We start from the raw sequence: 20,551 nt of genomic DNA, 5'->3' as shown, positions 1-20,551 counted from the left end.
CGTAGCAGAGATAATATAAACGAAGGAACGAAATCAGATGAAATCATGCAGATTCACGAGAAACTCCTTCAGCTCAGGACTCCAGCGAGGCCTCTGGCAGCAACCGGCCTGCACTTAACAAAACTGGCAATCTGAGAGGACCTTTATATAGTAGAACATATTCTGCATCTAAAATTTGGTCAAATCAAAATACCCGTACAAAAACAAGCTGGCATGATTGTACATTTTGAAGACGTAATCAAAAATGTAATCAAGTAATCCTTGACAATGTAACCATATTCCGATTCCCGCATTTTTTCAAATGTAATCTGACAGGCTGATTACAGTTATTTATATTTGTACTGGGATTACGTAATCCTGATTACATGTAATTCATTGCTACCCAACACTGTTGATTATTTACAGTATAGGAATTTAGCGCCAATGATGATAGTCAACAAAATTAAGGATTGGTCCTTTAATGAAGTGGCTGCGGCAATATTGTATACAAATTAATATGCTTTTAAGGCCATACATATTTCTTTATTGATAAAAATTTGTCCACTACAGGAAGTAATTGTATGTTCTAACTTCTCGAGTTTTTGTATTTACTTATTTGCGCTGTTATTATATTGCATGTCTTAACGCATATATTTGTACATATTTCATATTTCTTATATTCTCATTTTGTCATTTTTAATTTTTTTTACATAGATTGTGTTTATATTGTAGCGTTATGTACACATAGTAGAATTATGTACAGAATTTATTTCTATTTTCATACATTTCTTTATGTTCATACAAGAACAGCTGTAATGCCCCAATTTACTCTTGAACATTTTTTTTAGGTGACAGCATAGTATTTGCAATGTTAATAACAGTCTGATTAGTTTGTTACTTTTTTATTTTAAAACAGGATCTTATGAGGCCCATATGAAAAAAAAAAAAAAAGATATGATAAATGTCCCTGTAGTCAGATTAGACCAACAACAAGTAATGATGAAAGCAGTTTGCCACCTGAGTTCATCTGATGACAAGTGATGACAGCTCACCGGTCTTCTCCTGCAACGCCTGGAAAACGCATAATCCTTAAATCTGACTATGAGGATGTAAATGTGTCTCTGTATGTTTCTATCTCTGTAACTATCTATAAATAACAACGTATTTATCCCAGGAAAAAAGTTGCGGTAGACTTCTTGAAAACCAGCACTTCCTTTAAATGAACTCAAAGCAAGCTGAGAAAACTTCAGTCTCGTCCGCAGCTGGACAGCTCCGAGTATTAGAGTTGACAAACGTCATTAAAATTCACTGCTCCAAATAACAAATCTTTCAGCAGCCGCACACACACACACGTGCACACACTCACACAGACCATGTTACCCTTAACACACAAATACGCACACGCAACTTTCAGCAACTCAGCCGAAACAGGGATATGCTAACCTCGGCAGAGGATGTCCGTCGGGACGCCGTGGCCAGACTTGGGTTTCCCCCCTGGGACCGACTCTGGCTAGCACACATGCTAATGCTTGGATGCCTGTCCTGCCTCTCCTTCAGTCCTCATAAAATAATCTGCTTCATCTGGGCCTCCAACCAGGCTTTTCACCACCTATTAGCTCTCAAACTTGTGCTGGTGACAAAAGAAGGGTTTTGACAAAGCGCCAAAACAGATTGTCACAACGCGCTGGGTTTCAAAAAACTCCTCGCGCTACCCGATTATTTCCTCCGACTGAAGGACTGCTGATTAGTAGCCGCTTGAGAAAACTGAATGTCAAGAATGGTTTGCGAATGATTTAGTCATTCAAATCAGTAGACAGTTGGTAACAGAGAAAAGGAGACGGCTTAGGTTAAGGTGTGTTTGAGCCTCTGTGGCTAAAAGACAAGCCGTCCGTGCAGCTGAGTAAAGCTCAACCACAATCTTTCAAAAGGCCAACATCGGGAGTGCCAGCCTGCTCCAACCAGGGCGGAAATTTGGCACTTTGGGAGGGTACAAGGTTTCGAGGTAGAAATGAACAGCCGCTTACCTCTGCTTTCCCTGCAGGAACTTTGTCATCACTGTACACTCAGCAAAATGATTTTGGATAACTTGGGTCTAAAACTAACAAATTATGTCAATTTTATTCAAATATTACAACCTGCCTGGTACTTATAACCGGCATACTCGGGGCCAACGTTTTAAATGGGTCACACTTCAGTTACAGAAAACATTTTATTTCCCAGCAATATTCTGCACGAATAGCAATTATTGTCTGAATAAATACACATTTATGTTGTTATAGCTGCTTAAAATCTAAAAAAGTGGAACTAACAGAACAGTTATTTCATTTTTACAGATCTTGTGTAGACAGCAGCTGTCATTAAAATAACACAATGTCTGCATGGCGATTAGAAGATACATTGGGTTGCTTCTGCTGCACCAAAGATAAAAAAATGAAGGAAGCGATTATAGCTTATTAACTGTTTTGCTTCATCCACTCTTATTCAAACATCCTCCCTTAATGTAAGGGTATAGAGTGCTTTAAAAGAGAAATGGTTTGCAGACAGTTATGTACACATGCCTCTTTTGAAGAAAATGTGTGAGCTCATTGTCCCATTAGCAACTACGAGCGAGCAAGTTTGCAGAGGTCGAAAGAGTACTATAAATTTGACTCAAGTAAAAGTACTAGTGTACTGAAAGGTGCTATTGATAACATTGATAACATTCAGCCGGTAGATATCAGCTTCTCCATCCCCTAATTCCATTGCATTCACTTCACAATAAGTGGTTGCCAGTTTGTTGCACAACCTGCATAATTTATGGTTTAGTGGAGTGAGACTCAGACAGACAGTCATGTCAAGTGATGAATCTTTTGTGGTAGAGTAATGAATGTTCACAACATGTAGCTATAGGCCTATAGTTACTTGAAACCCCACCGCACAAAGTATCATGTAACATAATCTATGGTACAGTTAGGATTTATTATATTCATACTACACTGATCTATTAATGACCTTAGACTGAGGAGGTCCGACTACTGTGGACCTGTAACAAATATTTGATTATTGAATAATTCTCATTTTGTCCAAAGCACCTGCATTACCCTTCAGTAGTAGACTTATGATATAACATAAAAATTCCCACATAGGCTACTTGATTGTGGAAAGTACTACCCATACCATACATATGTATTAAGACAAGCAAACACACAGACCTGAATTTGATCAGTTTTGTATTTTTGAGCGATAGGTATACGTGTGTAACAGATTATCATTCAAGAGCAAACCAACAGTTTAACATATATTATTACACAGCTTTGTTGAATACTCGACTCTGATTGGTTTAATCACGGCGTTCTACGGCCTGTTATTTCTTATAACAGACCGTTGCTATGTATAGCAGACCGTTGCTATGCATAGCAGACCGTTGCTATGCATAGATGACCGTTGCTATGCATAGCAGACCATTGCTATGCATAGTGGACCGTTGCTATGTATAGTTGACCGTTGCTATGTAAAGCAGACCGTTACTAGCAGACCGTGGCTTTGTATAGCTGACCGTTGCTATGTATAGCTAGCAGACCGTTGCCATGTAAAGCAGACTGTTGCCATATATAGCAGACCGTTGCCATGTATAGATGACCGTTGCCATGTATAGATGACCGTTGCCATGTATAGCAGACCGTTGCTATACCTATGTATAGCAGACCGTTGCTATGTATAGCAGACCGTTGCTAGGTACAGCAGACTGTTGCTATGTATAGCTGACCGTTGCTATGTAAAGCAGACCGTTGCTAGCAGACCGTGGCTTTGTATAGCTGACCTTTGCTATGTATAGCAGACCGTTGCTATGTATAGCAGACCATTGTTATGTATAGCAGACCGTTGCCATGTAAAGCAGACTGTTGCCATGTATAGCAGACCGTTGCCATGTATAGATGACCGTTGCCATGTATAGCAGACCGTTGCTATACCTATGTATAGCAGACCGTTGCTAGGTACAGCAGACTGTTGCTATGCATAGCTGACCGTTGCTATGTATAGCTGACCGTTGCCATGTATAGCAGACCGTTGCCATGTTTAGCAGACCGTTGCCATGTTTAGCAGACCGTTGCTATGCATAGCAGACCGTTGCTATGTATAGCAGACCGTTGCTATGTATAGCTGACCGTTGCTATGTATAGCAGGTCCTTGCTATGTATAACAGACCGTTGCTATGGGCGCAGTTCTGATGTCGGAATCTGGCGGACTGTTGAATTGATAGTCAAAAATATGGAAGTGCGTCCCTTATCAGTTCAATATGGAACGCATTTTTCTAGTTTCCAATTATGGGATGGTTCCTCATTTTGCGGGACGGTTGGAATCCCTACCAGCGAGCTCTGTGAGTAATCACTACGTCACCAAGCTTCTAAAGACAAATACAATTTTTTCGTTGTGTCACTTTTTTGTGTGACCAGGCCTTAAAGGATGAATTAGCATAGCAATTTAGAAAGAATATTGACGCGGTCAAAAGTGACTGTTATTATGGCTCACATTGAACCATAAAAAACAATAATCATCCATTAATTCAATCAAACACATACAAATAACACAGTAATTTAGCAACGTTAAATGTCATTGAAAAAAAGCACAAGGCTCCTTCTAGTGGAACCACAGCAGCAGACAGGCCACGCTCCTCTTGCACACATTGTAAAGCCTGCTGCTGCATCGCCGCCGCCCTGCAGAGGACTGCTCGGCCTACAGAACAGACAGCATGGAGACTGACTGACTGCTGACATACATGGCACAGGGAACATGCCGGCTTTTGTCAGACTTCCACATGTGTTTCCAATGGGGGGGATATTAGATTCCGGGCTGGTACTGAGTGTCGGCTACAGCTGAAGTGCATGTGTGCACGGGGGCTTTGTGTGCACATAGACACACTATAGGCGTAGACACAAAATATGGTACAAGATGTAGACGGGCTGTGATTGGAGTGTGGTGGCAATGGGTCACCCTGAGTGAACATAAGCGTGTGTGTGTGCACTGGTCTCAGGTTACTGCGTGGCTGCTGAATGTCTAACGAGGGAGGATGTCAGTCTTGTTTGAGAAGCGGGTGTGACAGCAATGAGATTCAGAGGAAAATGAAACCTCAGCGAAAAAGATTATGTACACAGTAGTAGCCATTTTAGAAGCTGTGAGTTTGTCCTGCTCTTAGCCCACGGGGTCACTGCTGCAAGGTATATTATTAATGCTACAGGCTACATTAGGTAATCAGTGCTAACGTATTTACCTGGCCATTCCTTGAAATATTAATGTGGATGGAGGGGAAAGCTTGTTCCATAAAACATGCGGTAGATTGGGAATGAAGTACAACCGCATCACTGGCTCAGAAACCAGGCAGAACTCAAAGTTAGATTTTTTTGCAAAAGTTAAGTAAAAGTAAGAGAAGGTGGAAAAATATAAGCTGATAGTATGATGGGGTCTTAGAATAGAGGGCGCCGTGTACTGTGCAGATTGTAAAGCCACTTGAGGCAAATTTGTGATATTATGATATATGAATAAAATTGACTTGATTTGACTAGAATGAGGACAAATCTAACAGTTAACACTGAAGGTTGCAAGTTGCTTTTTATCAGAAAACTTAAAGAAAACAAATGACATAGCTTTTAGAAATGACTGGAATGTCCTCCTTTCACAACTCTACCACCCATATATGCACATGCCAAACCGATTGAACAACACCAGACATTACCGGCACTTTTTTTTGTGGCAGGAATTGGCACATTTACACTATACACAACTGATGCACATAAGGGGGCCTGTGATTGGATGACAGGTGATCTCACCCGTGACATGATCAGCACATGACCAGCTACTGCTCTTATATCAGATCTAGGATCTGTAGGAGTGCAGTCTGCTGATCAGAGTAGAGTAGCAGTCAATATGGAGATAAGGGAGAATCCAGCTGGATTCTCGTAATGTTATGAGATCGCGCGAGAATCGCGGGATCACATAGCACATGAAAATCCATCTTGGCAGGCTTCAAGTAATGCGTTTTTGTTCAGCAAGCCGGATCACGGTCAGAGGCGACAGATCGTTCTAAACAACAATGGCGGCTATTAAAGAGGTTATAGTGTAGATGCTGCAATAGCATCAGTTCTATCACAACTGAAGAGTATTTCTTCATTGAAAGAAGAGCAAAGAATGGCACTGAAGACTTTTCTCGAGGGAAGCGATTTTGTCGCTCTTCTCCCGACTGGTTTCGGTAAGAGTTTGATTGACAGATGGTTCTTCAATATAAGTGCAGGCCCCTTTACAAACAGTTTCCAACGACGGCTTCTCAGATGGTTCTGTGTAACAAACCATCTGGCGGGTCAGGTTACAAAGGAGGTCCTGTATGAGACAAACCAATTTAGCCCAATATAGGGGACTTCCCTAATCCCTGCTAATACGGGACAGTTGGCAACGCTAGTGGACAGCAGTCATAGCTTTGTAGCTTATCCAGAGGGCATAACACTGAACTTCAAACATTTTTCAAGCTAGCAAAAAGGCGATTTCCAAATTAATTTAGGCTACCCAAGACTTTTTAAAGATCAATCTCTTCTTATGATACCACTACAGTGATGCCATGTATAATTCCTGTAAACAAATGTAGCCTCTTTACAAAGGAGTAGCATGTTCTGCACACAAACATCAACACACATTTCCACAGTCTCTCACGTACACAGAGCAAGGGTTAATTGTTTTCTGCTATTTTCTTGATTTTATGAATTTGACCTTGTTTTTTTTCTTTATCATCTCATTACTACTGGCAATATTATTCTTGTTAAATTCATACCAATAAAGCATATCGAATTGAATTAATGCTTCTTCAGATTAAGACAGCATCTCCCGTAAACCCTCTTATTTCCAGTTACATATGACCTTCTGACTGATTGGGGAAATGGAACAGAGTTAGAGGTTGCCAATCCTCTCAGCAACGTTTTTGTTTATTTGCTAGTCATGATACATTATGTATCCAGATTAACATGCTAATGATTTATTGATGTTTGAATGCTTTATGTAATGCTTTTTAAAACAAGTGTCTGGATACATTGTCTTAATCAGGGACAGAACAGAGAAGGAAAACTCAGGTCAAGAAATGCAGACATGCCCACACACACACACACACACACACACACCGCCTCCATCCCCAACCTCCTCTATGGAAAAAAGCTTACATTCTAATAACACACAGCTAAGTAAAAGTTTATGTTTTCAGCGGCCGACAAAATAAATGAAACAGAGCGAATGTGAACACGGGACGCTGGCGTTTAGAGTTGTTTTTATCGAAGCAATGTGGACTTGAGGAAGTGGAGAGAGCGGAGGGTGGTGGTGGAGCACCTGTATATTTGTACAGACCTTAAGTCTTGTGATGTCATCTCTTGACGGTAAACATTTATCTGTGTTTTATAATGGCAATCCAGATCCAGGGTCATTAGCGAACACCGAGTCAAAGAGGGAGACCACCATCTGAGGCACTGAAACTGGCCCCGGTTTACAGTGTCTGGAGGTTCTGTTGTCCGTGTTAACTTTATTGTAACGAGGATGGTTTACTCAAGGAACTTGTAATGAGCTGTTCTTGGTATCCTGAACATGTTCCGTGTCAGAAGGTCAGAGCGAGGACTTGTCTTCGAAACGGGATGTTGAAACATGAAAAAAATAATCGGTAATCATCAAGATTGTGAAAGTCTACTCCGGTCAGCAAGTATGAGGATATAAATTAGTGTTGAGTTAGAGTAAAGATAGTTTCTTTTGATTTTGTTCTAGAATTTTTCTCTGATAAATTAATTAATCCTTACAACTTTGACAGGGAGATGCCCACTCCACACTAGAGCTACAATCAGGCCCAAAAAAATCAGGGCTGACCCTACATGTACCCGCGTAGTTTCTGTTCTAGACCGACCCAAGCCCAAACCACAGCAACAGTTTTGGGCCTGAGTCCGACCTCTAGAACCAGAGCGCCCCCTGGTACTGGGGGCAACCCATGACGTAGTTACGAAATATCGCTATTTCATAATCGTCTATTTATCGAAGATATGAAAGTTATACTGTTTTGAAAACATGAGCTGTTAAGCTTTCAGAATCTGTAAACCAATTGTATGTTGTCCGAACTATGTCTTATTATGAAGTATTTTAACAATAAAGTCTTACAGAAATAAACTTTGTAAATATAAGAACGAGTTGTGATCAAAAGATCCGAGATAATTATTAGTCAATTAAAGTCTTTTCAGTCATATCACAGACTATAAGGTCTGCATTTAAAAAAAACAAAAAACAACAACCAACCCGATTCAAGCGCAAGGTAGTTTTGAGAAATTACAGCCCGACTCGGCCCGAACAGGTGGGTTGGGCCTGATCGGGTTAGGGCAAAGAATCAAAGCTCTACTTCACAGCAACTGCTGGCTTCATTTTTACTTCAAACTCAGTGTGATAGTGCAAACAAAAGGCCTTAGAATGTTTCCTCAATTAACCAAGCTGTGCAAGCTGGCTACTGTAAGGCGTCACCACTAAAGATGAAAGTAACAAACAATGAACTTTAAGGCATCCTCTTGTTATCTCAGTTGCTTGAAATGGGTCGTAGCCAACACTTTTCTGTTATATTCACACTGTCAACAGAATTTGACAAACCCAAAGCCTCCTCATAATGGCTGGTCAGTGTTTGTGTTCATTGTGAGTGATCAGGGTAGTTGCCTAGTCTGGAAAACCTCTTGACTCTTGTTAAATGACACACCGTGTTTGAACAGGAAAAATGTTAACTTCACTTCAGCTGAGACGTAAAAACAATCAGTGGATTAAAAATAGTTTGCAACAACAGACAGCTGTGCAATGCAGAGCAAAAAATGAAAGAATGCCTCCCAACAGAGATCTACACAAGCTGTGTGACAACTGCATCAGTTACATCTGTATACACTCACGGCGCCGAGGATAAAAGCATCCACCTATCGAGCGAGCGTCACAGGCTTTTTACGGCTCATTCATGAGGAATTCTGGTTAGCAAGTCACCCAGATAATGGTGCGGAACCTGTCCGTGCGGGGGGGAGGAGGGGGCTGATATTGGTGTTGTTCACACTGCTGACAGTAGTTCCACGGTCGGTCTCAGCGGGGGTCTGGCCCACACACGGCTTTAGTATAGTCCAAGCATGGAGAAGGTAAACAGTGATGAAGCTCTCGCCTCCCCCACGCAGCGTGTCGTCTCACCACAGACAGAAAGACAAACAATGAAAGCCAAGTGATGATCCATGGGAAGGTTTGGACCAGACAACTGTTGTTGTAGGTCAAGACAGGTAGCCAGTATAATAAGTCGTACAAGTCCCTATTTATTAAGCATCTGTTCTTGTCTCAAGAACATCATGCGATTTCTCTCACAACCAGTACTTTTTGAGATTGTGCAACTTCTAATAGACTAGCATTGAATCTCAATACTATTGGCACTGGCTAAAAGAGACTGTTTCTCAAAGCAGATCTTGTACAGCTGCATGTTCTTAGTCAGCATTGAACAATTGAGGAGTTTTGCTTCTTTTGTTAAATTACAAAAATTAAGTTTTTTGTGTATTTAATGCCTTTCTATGGACAGTCGGCAATAGAGCGACGGCAGGAAATGAGGGGAACAACATACAAAAAAGGTCCCCAGCTGGACTTGAAACCGTTCATGGTCGGCGCTCTAAACACAAGGTGACCAGCGGGCCCCAATATTGGGTTTTGTAGAAAACAGGTTTATATTCTCAAAGCAAGATATCAGAAAAGACATATTTTTGCAAACAGAAACTTGTATCTGTAATAGTGTGAAACATTTTAAAAAAATACCCAGCCTTATATTCCAACGCACAACGCAATGGTACTGTGTGTTTCCTTTGGAGCTCAAAGTCCACTATTAATTGTGTTAATAGAGACCAAATGCATCTAAAGTAAATGAGTCATTAAGGAAATATAATGGGAATAGATGTCTAAATACACTAGTGGATGCCTTTGTCAAAAATCATAATGATGTATTCCAGTGTGTTTTAAAGACCTAGGAGAGTTTTCTATCAGTACTCCTTAGGATGGACCTTTTTTCAAGATGGCCAGTCCCATTCACAAGCAAAATTATTAAAAAGACCTTACCTTTAGGCATACCTTTCTTCTTCTTGCTCCATCCTCCTGTAAATGAGATGTTCAATCGCCCTGACCAGATTCTGCAGCAAGGAACCTCCAACCGGGTTTTACGTTAAAAATGCCGGCTTTTTTAACAGTAGTTGTCCGGGAGATGACATTATAAACGGCCAAAATGTCTGTTCAGAAATATGCCAAATAAATAATAAATTAATGAATTAATAGCATATTAAATAGCCTAATATTGTATGACCTATAAGATATGCTGCCAAGACAACTTAAATATAAACTTGTGTGGATTAGTCTATACAAAAGTTTACATGCCTCCACTGCGTTTCTAATCCAATACACATTTTAACAAATTCATCGAATATCTCCTCACGGTCCACTCTGTAAATGGGAAACAAACAAAGTGGCTCGGACCAAGCCACTAGGTACCAAATGTCTTTTACAATTGAAGCCTCTATTGAGGTTTTCAAATGTGCTTCGAATTTATTATTTTATGATGTTTTTTGACCGTAGTGAAAATATTGTATTTGAAAGGCTATACGGCAACAGATATGGACTGATGCAGAATATTTTGTAAGGTAAAAACATATTGTGAGACGAGTTGCGCAGGTCTAGAGCAAACCCCTGCCTCCAACCAACTTGTTACTCGCTGATTACATTGTAAAAGGCGCTGACAAGTACTCAAAAAAGGACAGCGGGCACATTTCTCTGCATACCACATTGGGTGTCTGTGTACGCAGATATGTTCCGCAAGAAGATGACAAAATTTGCGTCACACTTGCCCATGTGGCTACACGAATGCATGAAGTAAATTTGAGCTCAAGTGCTAGTTGTACAGACCACTATCGGACCCTTAGGATCTAAACAGCAGCAAGTAGATTCAAACGATGTCTCTCTTATTGACCAACCTGACTTGTCCACCGCTGTTTGACGTTCCTGCCCAGTGCCATCCTTCTGCAAGACCTGGTTTGTAATTGGCTGTATCAGTGGCCAGTCTCTATGACGACAGCGACCCCTGCATTCTGGCTCATTGGGCTGCGTTCAAAGAGAATATAAGAAAGAGAAAAGGTTTTGTCAGGTTTGCATTATCAACCTCCATTTTCAAAATCGGAATGGACACATTCAAACATCAAATTTGCTATGAGATATGTATTCAGTACATATATCGTATACTCTTATCCAAAGATCCTCTCAATAACACAAGTGTGCATTTTTGGCATTCGTGGTCCGAGTGGAAATTGAACATCTCCAAGTCTGGCAGCTCTACCGTTAAGATATGACTCTAGTTCCAGAAATATGATTTGTAGAATACTGGGGCAGGAGCTCAAACAGAGCGTTTCAGACAGAGGGTGAAAAAAGGTGCTGCAGCACAGCCGGTATGAGAGAAATAATGTTTTTTTTTTTTTTTTTACATTAAAGCATGTAAACATGTTCTAGTAGAAACCAAAAATACAAGCATGAAAATGATAAAGTAATATGTCCTCTTTAAAGCGCTTTGGAAGGTCCAAATGACTTGGTGTGCTGTCACATTTTACCCTTTAATTAAGAGAAATAGGTCAACCAACAAGGTCAAGGGGGCAAAAAACAGGAAGTCACCCGACGCAGCACGTCACTCATTTATGCAGCAGGACTGTTTCTGTTTCTTTGACACCTTCATAATTACAGCTCATAAATTACACTGCCGTGCCTGGCGGGCAAGAGTTAACCTGGATAGAGAGTTTCAGGGGGTCTGTAGTACATGGGATATGTGTGCACAATGTCTAGGAGGACGCCACCTGATTAATGCCAGTTAAGTAGAGTTTAATGACCTCAACATCGAGATGAAAGGATGGAGAGGTGAAGAGAAAGACTGAGAGACAGCTGTGGTAGTCTTATGGGACATATTGGTAAAAGAGAGATGTTGTAGATAAGGACAGATGCAGCAGAGGGGGAGTTGGCTTCAGATGGCGGGATGATTGAATGTACGGCTGAGTAATTCTATAAATAAACACTGATAGAGATGGAGCTCTGGGTTTTGTTTTATATGTTTACGTATGTCAGCTTTGTCTTTATGCAAAAGAATTTGACTGTGTGGGAGCCTTTGGCCGGTTGAAGAGAAAATGTGTGTGTGTGTTTCACATGAGTTCATATGTATCTCCGCATGTCTGTTTGTGCATGTGTGTGTCGGAGGTTTCGGTTCAAATGAGAGGCAATCAAGCAAAGTTTGTGTACCTAGGCAAGGCATGAAAACTCCGGGGTAAGACTCGACTCTGCTTCCCACAATACTTCAATATGTGCGTCTCCCTTTCTCTCCGTCGAGCGTGCACAAACATAGAGATAAAACCCCCGCAGGCCGAAAGCAGTTCCTATGATCTACGTTCAAGGGTAAAGATCTAAATCTTAGCTCTGACCTCTCAGATTCCACACTTGTCCGTTTAATCCCGTCCCATCCCACCGACAACCCCGTTTCCTCCCTTCTCCCCGTCCCGGCGTTTATACGCAGATCAGACAGACAAACATACAATGCTTCCACAAGCTGAACACACGCACACACACACACTTTCCTACCGAGTCTACTCCTTTCTTTGGAGCCCCTTTTTCTCTTTCTCACTCTCTCCCTCATGCAACCTTTTCTCACCTTTTATTCCTTGTTTGCTTGTGTGATCCACCGATACCTCACCCCTCCCGGCTTTTATCCCATTCCTCAACCTGGTGTTTGACCTATGACACCGCGTGTTGTTTGAATATCTTAAGAAAAACGCACATCTATTCTGGTAAGGCGCCGGCTCGTAGGTAGACATCAAGATTGAAGCTGCATTACTCAATAACTCTGATGCAATCTCTATTTTTCAAATTCTAGGGCTCGACACCTTGGCACATCGTACCTTCTTCCACTCATGAGTGCAGAATCTACACTCATTTTCACATTGCTTGCTGTATGAAAACACCTGTCTTAGACACTATACATACAATACTGTATAGTTGTGGTTGTGCACCGTTGCCCTCCTTTCTTCAATGCTTTATCGCAAGATGTGCAAAATTTCATAATTTCTAGAATTGAAGATGAAAAGATTGCATTGAGTTCTGGAGTTATGGTTGTGCACCGTTCCCCTTCTTTCTTTACCAATCATTTGTATTTCACTGTTAAATGCTGGCTGAACACTATAATGCCTTTCTTAGCCATGCTAGCTGCATGGCGGGGGATGGAATTCGTGGTCAGTCTGTCCATCACTTTGGTCCAGACTTAAATATCACATTTAAAATGGGATGGATTAACATGAACTTTTCTACAGACATTCACGGTTCTCAGAGGATCTAGTGCTACCAACAGGTAACATTTTTGACTAATTCTGCATTCACATGGAATCAGGCAAACCGAATGTCGTTTTAGTGGACGAGAGCAGGACGGTAGAATGTCATGTTACATAGCTCCCTCAAACAAGGAGGAAGTTGTTTAAGTTTGCAATAGAATGCTGCATTTTATAGCTACATGCATTACTAGAATAATGACATAAAAGTTTAGAGATTAAACAATTTTATTTCATATATTTTATTCAGTCATGCATGTTTTGTTTTGCCGTCCTGCCATTCTGTCGAACTGTTTGTTTTTCCCGTGCCATCCAGAAGGTGTTGTCTGTCTGCTGTCTACCATCTGCCTGATTCCATGTGAATGCAGATTTATCCAGTGAAATACTGCAACATCTGCTAGATGGATTGGAGGTTAATTTTGTTCAGATTTTTATGGATGAGGATGAACCTCAGTGACTTCAGTGATCCGCTGAGTTTTACTTTGTCCCCACCATGAGGTTTGATCAAAGTCATGAAATTTGAACATTCAGGTTCTTGACAGTTTGTTAGTTTTACCTCCTGACCAAGTAACATGATTGGGTAAAAATTTGAATTTGTCCAATACTTTGGTTTATAACCAAATACCTGCACAAAGTAATGACATTTCCTTTCATCAGCCACAACTGTTCTTTGTGTTTAGTGCTAATTAGCAAATTTTAGCATGCTAACATACTAAACTTGCATGGTGAACGTCAGGATATTGCCACTGTGGACATGTCAGCATGCTGATTTTAGGATGGAGCAATGCAATATTTGCTATCTGTCAAAGAATGTAAAAGTATTTACTGCTCATTTTCCTAACTCTAATTTTACCAGCACAGGTTTCAATCTAACAAACCCTACACTTAACATGCTTCTCTAAACTCTGGTGCTACCACTGCCACTAATCTGTTTAGATGGGCTTGTTTGAGAAAGACCAGCTGACCCCCTTTTGAAAAAATCTGTAAACACTTAGGATGGATTAGGTCAGGGAATGCAGGAGGTGAAAGCGGGGGAGGGACGGTGGAGAAGGAGGAGGAGATGGTGGTGGGGTTAAGGAAAATGATAGTTGCGACAGGAAGTTGAAGGTGTTAGACGAGGATCGTTGTTACAGATTGACTTTGACAATGGGAGGACCTGATCTTGACCTCTCCAAGACTTTTTTAATGGACTTTGTGAAGTTGGGAGCACAGCGTTGAGTCAGGAAGAAGAACTAGAATCACAATTTCATGAAAGTAGATCAATAAAATAATCAAAGGAACAGCTTGCATCATTTCCAAACATCCCAATGTTTGCAAATGGTCACAAATAAATGAAATGTGCAAGAAAAGGAGAAGTGAAAGGATGCTCTCAAAGTCTTTTTTGAGCAAAAATTGAAAGGGTCAAAGAATAACAAGAAACCTTGGTCCAGACTTATAACCTTAACCCTTTAAATCTGTGTTCTAGACTTATGTCAAGAAAAACATTATGGATGTGGCAGCACAGTCCCATACATTTATTCTAGATTCCAAAAACTGGCAACTACATGACTCGATAAGCAGATCCCAGAAGAACATACACATCAACTCTAGGTAGGCTATATTACTTTCCTCCTCAGTCGTGAGGGGCTTATACCGGACCCCAACAGGGCCCATTTTGTCTCCTTACAGTGGTATTAGTGATCTGTGGTATTAATGTCGTGTTCTGGACCGTTTTAAGCACAAACCAGAGATGCAAGTTATGGCCTCGCCGGGATCAAAACGGAACGAAAGAGTGGCCGAACGAGAACAAACGCACCGACTAAACTCGCCATGTTTGATTCCCAAATCCTTTAATTGGTATTACAAGTCACAAACGAAGGGTAATGCGTGCCCTTTTACAAGCCCGGTGTTCCTTTTACCAGCAGGTAGCTTTCCGCCCTCGTCCATCATCTGCTCCGTTTCCAAAAGCCGATGTTAAAGCTATGCATATAAAAGTCTTGGTTTCCAGAGCGGTGCCAGAGTAAACTGGGTGGTATATGGTTTAGAGACATTTCCTTCTTCGAGAGTGAGGGTCCCAGGTCCCTGTTTGTGATGGAGCAGTCCGCCGCTTGCCAAGTGCCGGGCATTTCTTAGGCCTCTTTGTGGCTCCGAGGAACACTTCGAAAACCGCAAGTTATCATTGGAGCAGGGGAGGCCCGTGGCACGCGGGACGACCATCGCCATCAACCTACACCCCCATTATACTCTCCTTTACTGACCCACCTTGCGCAAACCCCACATCGCACTTTCCATCTGTCCGTCGCTGCCAGTTTACACACCTTCATCCCTCTCCTCTTCTCCACCCATCTGGCAGTGCCAGCCTCCGCGCCTTCCGTCTCTCTTTTCCTTCCTCTCCCTCCGCGCCCATCCATCCACACTGTCAGCACTCCATCAGTCTTGTCCCGGCTGAGTTGTCAGAATGAATGGCAGCGCTGCCCGCCAGGTACGTGCTGTTTTATAAACACGGCTGATAGCTTGGCTCTTGCTTTGTGGCCTTTTGCAACGGTTAAAATATGTAGGAAAAGACAGTTTCTAATACCCCACAGCACAAAATTACTGTAATATAGCTGTGGGGAGTCGACACCACTGACTCAACCATAATCAGATCAGGGGCTATTTGCTCCTAAATGATGGTGGACAGCTACAATGTGCAAATGCCAGCTTTGCATGATACAGTACATAAAAAATCAATATTGTCCTCACGATACATCTTCATTTGATGTAATTTGGATCTCCATTCTGAATATAACAGAATATAGAGACTTAAATGTCCTTACATCTGTTTACAACTCTATTACATTGTGTTAAACTAATTGAAGTGTTTAATTTGTCAACAGTTATAACTTCCACTCTGAAGCATCTGAAACTGGTGTATAAGAAATGAATGAACGACTGATTATGTGTAAGGCAACATCAGGCCTGACTTAAACATTGCTTGCATGCTGTCATAGACTGTATATAAGAAGAGGACGTAGTCACCGTGATGTCACCCATTGGTTTGTGGACTGCTGTTTTGAAGCCTCGAGTTTGGCATTTTGGCCGTCACCATGTTGGGTTTTTGCAACCAGAAGTGATACGAGAGGGTGGAGCAAAGTACAACCGCACGCTGAATAAGAAATTTTTTTGGGGACCAAATGTTACAATTAATTTTATGAACTGAAAACACACTGTGAAAAGATAATAGCTGAAAGATAAAAACGCGGACAACTCCCAGTCTGGGGACACACCATGGTATCGACCTGTCATCAAGAGGTAGCCAGGCCCTGAAACATAACCTGCTTTATCGTCGATTTGACTCTAAATGGAACCATAATTTACTAAATCAACGTCATGTTGTATTGAAGAAGACTTGAAACTAGGGATTGAGACCATAAACTCATGTTTTACAATGTTTACTGAGGTAATTAATCAAGTGAGAAGTAGGCTCATTTTCTCATAGACTTATACAATAACAATACTATACAATCAGACTTCTTTTTTGCAACCAGAGGAGTCGCCCCCCTGCTGGCTGTTAGAGAGAATGCAAGTTTAATGTACTTCTGCATTGGCTTCACTTTTCAGACCCGGAGGTTGCCAACCAAGTGCTTTACGAACTTGTAAAACATAATGTATAAAAAAAACAATTCAATATAAATTAACTGAATTGTTATTTATTATTAAAATAATAAATCGTACACTAGCAGCTTTGAAAAAAATCTTCAAAATGAACAGAAATTACAATTCAAGTGTCAACCCTTTTAACTTAAACTCAAACAGGAAGTCAAATTCCAGTATATAAACAGAATTGAATTGAATAGATCGGCCCCATTGACACGATACCCGATCCAGCTATCTGAGTCAGTATCGGCCTGATATCCGATACGGTATTGGTGCATCCCTATTGTAAACTGTTAATAAATGGGGTCAAAACTCATCATGTTGAGCTCAAAGGTTCATTCTTGACCTTAGTATTAGTAGTAATTTTACAACAAATGCACGTCATACTTCATATTCATATAAAATATGAAGATATTTTATACAGTTACAACTTTGTTATAAGTTATAAGTTACATTGTTAGTCATTTATTACCTGCTTTTACAAACAGATACGATGCAGGAGTTGTACATGTATGTCCTTATATCTGCTGACCACTGTAACACTAAACTATTACAGCGTTTTATAAACCATTTGAATTGTTTATATAGTGCCTATAATATAAATGCTAAATCAGCTGTATCTCTTATCCCTGCTGTTAATGAGCAGATAAACAGATATTGTCTCCAACTTCTTGAACAGCATTCTCTACTTCCCCAAGGTATCTTACACTCCCCCCCCCACCCATTCTGACCTCTCTGCTCCTCACTCCTACTTCATGTACTTACCTCCGTGTACTCGATACAATATTTTCACGGGAAATGGAGTGAGGTCTTAAGAAAATACTTCTAAAAATCATCCTTGTCTATTTTCCTTGTGTCAGCCAGTCACGCGTACGTGCATGTACAGTGCCCTGAGAAAAATATTATGATTTGGTTTTGCAGTTATTTTTAGTTGCCTTTTTCCTGTATTTCTTTGACATGTATAGGTGCACCTTGTTCCGCAGAATAACTCTGATTTCTTTTCTGTAAATAATGAAAATGTGACTTGAATTATATGTTATTTTCTTCTGATGAATGTGGCTCTTTTTTCTCATTTTTTTTTTTTTTTTAATGGAACACGCGAGGCATTCAGCATAATATACATGACCTGAAAAGCACACACTCATATTTTGGGGGAGCATTTAAAAAGCCACAATCAGTATTAAGCTGTAAAACCTGCTCAGAAAAGCATGAAATATGCAGTCATTTAGAAACAATATACAAGGCCGACACTATATAAAGTTTAGCCTAGAGAGGAATGATGATCCTCTGGTGTTTTTACACCCCACTTACATCCCACTGTGTTTCATATGGTTATTAACAGACTTAACTATTGTGCCCAGTATATTATGATTATCATTAAAAGAACATTGACATGAACTTGAATCTGAACTTTTATATGCTTTACTAATAAGCAACTGGCAGCAATTATTGACATTTAAATTTCCTCATTAATCAGTGTAGATGAAGGAGCATCATGAGTCATGAGGGGATCCCTTTGACCATAACATCCTGCGCACTGGTGGCAGGCAGATGAAATATTAACGCTAAGTGATCCAGAATATTCTCTCCTGATTAGACAGAGGTTGCTTTCACAGCAGGTCCCATGGCGCTACTGTAGAGAGAGTAAATATAACTGAGATCTGCGGCAGTCCCGGCTCGGCTCCCACATTTTAACTGACAACTTCGTTCCGCTGGCAAGAAAAAAAAGCCTGGTGATTAATACCATTGCGACACTCACTTGCTAATTCAGGAGCATATAAACATTCGGAAACGGTCCAAGAGCAAATAGTCGGTATTTACCTAAATAAATGATTTACAGTTTGCCAGTTACGGTTTCGAGCTAGAATTAGACACAGAGTTCTGGAGGTGTTGTTTAACGTGCCGATAATACATGTGATCATGTGAGCGGCTCTGATGTGGTCGTGTCAAGAAACACTGACAGCGCTGAAGTAACCATAATGATAGTAAAGAATGCCCACAAGGCCATTATGGCATTATGAAATGGTTATGCATATACACTGCCAAGCTGAGAAAGAGCTTTTTGACTCAAGTTACTTACTTATGATTCTTGTCCTAATATCTCAACTTAAACCTTATCGTACCCTTCACCATTTATTCCTCCAAAAGAAAACGAAGACCTCCAATAATAATCCTGAGACTCAGAGTTTCAATATATGCTTGTGTACATGTAGCACAAACTGTCAATTTCTGCAATTTTATTGACCAAAACTTGAAGTGCTAATCAGAAGAGATCATCTCATCTAACTATAAAGCAAGGACTGTGTCGGTCTGTTTGTATGTATGTGTGTGTGTCTGTGTATGTGTGTACTTCACATTTTGCGGGTATATTGTTTGGGATCCAAGGACGTGCAGTGTCAAAGATGGTGCAATTTGGACATGCAACACTTTCAGTATTAATAAACTTTGAATAAACAAGCGAACAGCGCTCACTGCAGCAGCAAGTTGGGGCTTCAGGGCTCTGCAGACCAAAGGAGGATGGAAAGAGGAGATGTCACGCGTCATCAACGCTTCATATCTTTGGGGTACAACACATGCACGGTAAATCCCATCTGCACACGGCAAAATGAAGCCCATAGCAACGCCACGACTGCAGCTCCAGTTACACTGCACGTGTGTCATACCCCATAGCTCATATCGAAGATCAAATATATCAGTCATTGTCAGGCATCATATATTTATTTTTCCAGCAACCAAAAATCAAGAATAAAGACAATTTCCCTTACAAATTAGTGGGATTTTTATAAGGACATGTAATGTTTTATACTTCTGGTTAATCTTATTTCCATATAGTATTTTGTATACACAGCTTCCCTTTGTCAACACCTTATTTCGAAAACCTGAAGTAGTCACACGTGTATACTTCCTCTAACTTCTCCAAGTTCATCGCTACCTCTTCCCGTCAGCTCCGTTGTCTTTATACATCCATGGTCAGCTCCATCGGGGCCGTTCAATGCATTTAACACAAATGTCAGTATATTGGTGCTTTTACAGTTCTAGTGTTGGCCCGATTGAACCACGTTTCCTGCCCATGACAAAGTTAGTATGCAGCTCTTAGCCGTGATGTCTAGCTCTGCTTTTCCTGGCAATGTGTGAAACCGAAGTGTTTCCATTACTTTACCGTATATGTGTTGTTTACACTTTGAACGTAAAATGTGAGGGTTGCAGATCGTATCCATGCGGACTTCCGCCGTTTTCTGCTTTGTTATTTCGGCTTGCTGCGTTTTTTTTTTTGGGTGACGGATACGGAAACGGATAGGACGTCACGTTATTCTGACTAAAACAATAAAAGCAGAGTTAACGTCCTTCTACCTTCGCAGAGACGCAAATGATGCAAATATATCAATTCTAGTACTTACAAATTTCAAAATCACAAAAAAAAGAAATCGCGAGGTACATGGTTGAATCCTTTTTTTCCCACCCCTAAGATTCATCCCCCAAAGACTGGTCTCTTCTGCCCAGCTTGCATACTCCCTCGCCACACGGACTCTTCAACATCCTGCCTCAGACTTGCGAGCTCGTCGGCAGCTTGA

At 40.8% G+C, this 20,551-nt stretch overlaps 1 long non-coding RNA gene across 4 annotated transcripts in view; it reads right to left on the bottom strand.

Annotated features, from left to right (window-relative positions):
- Positions 1-10,562: 10,562 nt before the first annotated feature.
- Positions 10,563-20,551, bottom strand: part of LOC119479398 — a 379,295-nt gene continuing 369,306 nt past the window's right edge. For all 4 annotated transcript variants that reach the window (XR_005204671.1, XR_005204673.1, XR_005204675.1 and 1 more), the window contains one exon: positions 10,563-11,112. This is a non-coding gene — a long non-coding RNA (uncharacterized LOC119479398). The remainder of the gene's footprint in view (positions 11,113-20,551) is intronic.

The sequence above is a fragment of the Sebastes umbrosus genome, chromosome 20, assembly GCF_015220745.1.
Source record: "Sebastes umbrosus isolate fSebUmb1 chromosome 20, fSebUmb1.pri, whole genome shotgun sequence".
Classification (NCBI taxonomy): Eukaryota; Metazoa; Chordata; class Actinopteri; order Perciformes; family Sebastidae; genus Sebastes; species Sebastes umbrosus.
The sequence above is the reverse complement of the archived record's forward strand: the minus strand, read 5'-3'. Positions and strand labels throughout refer to the sequence as shown.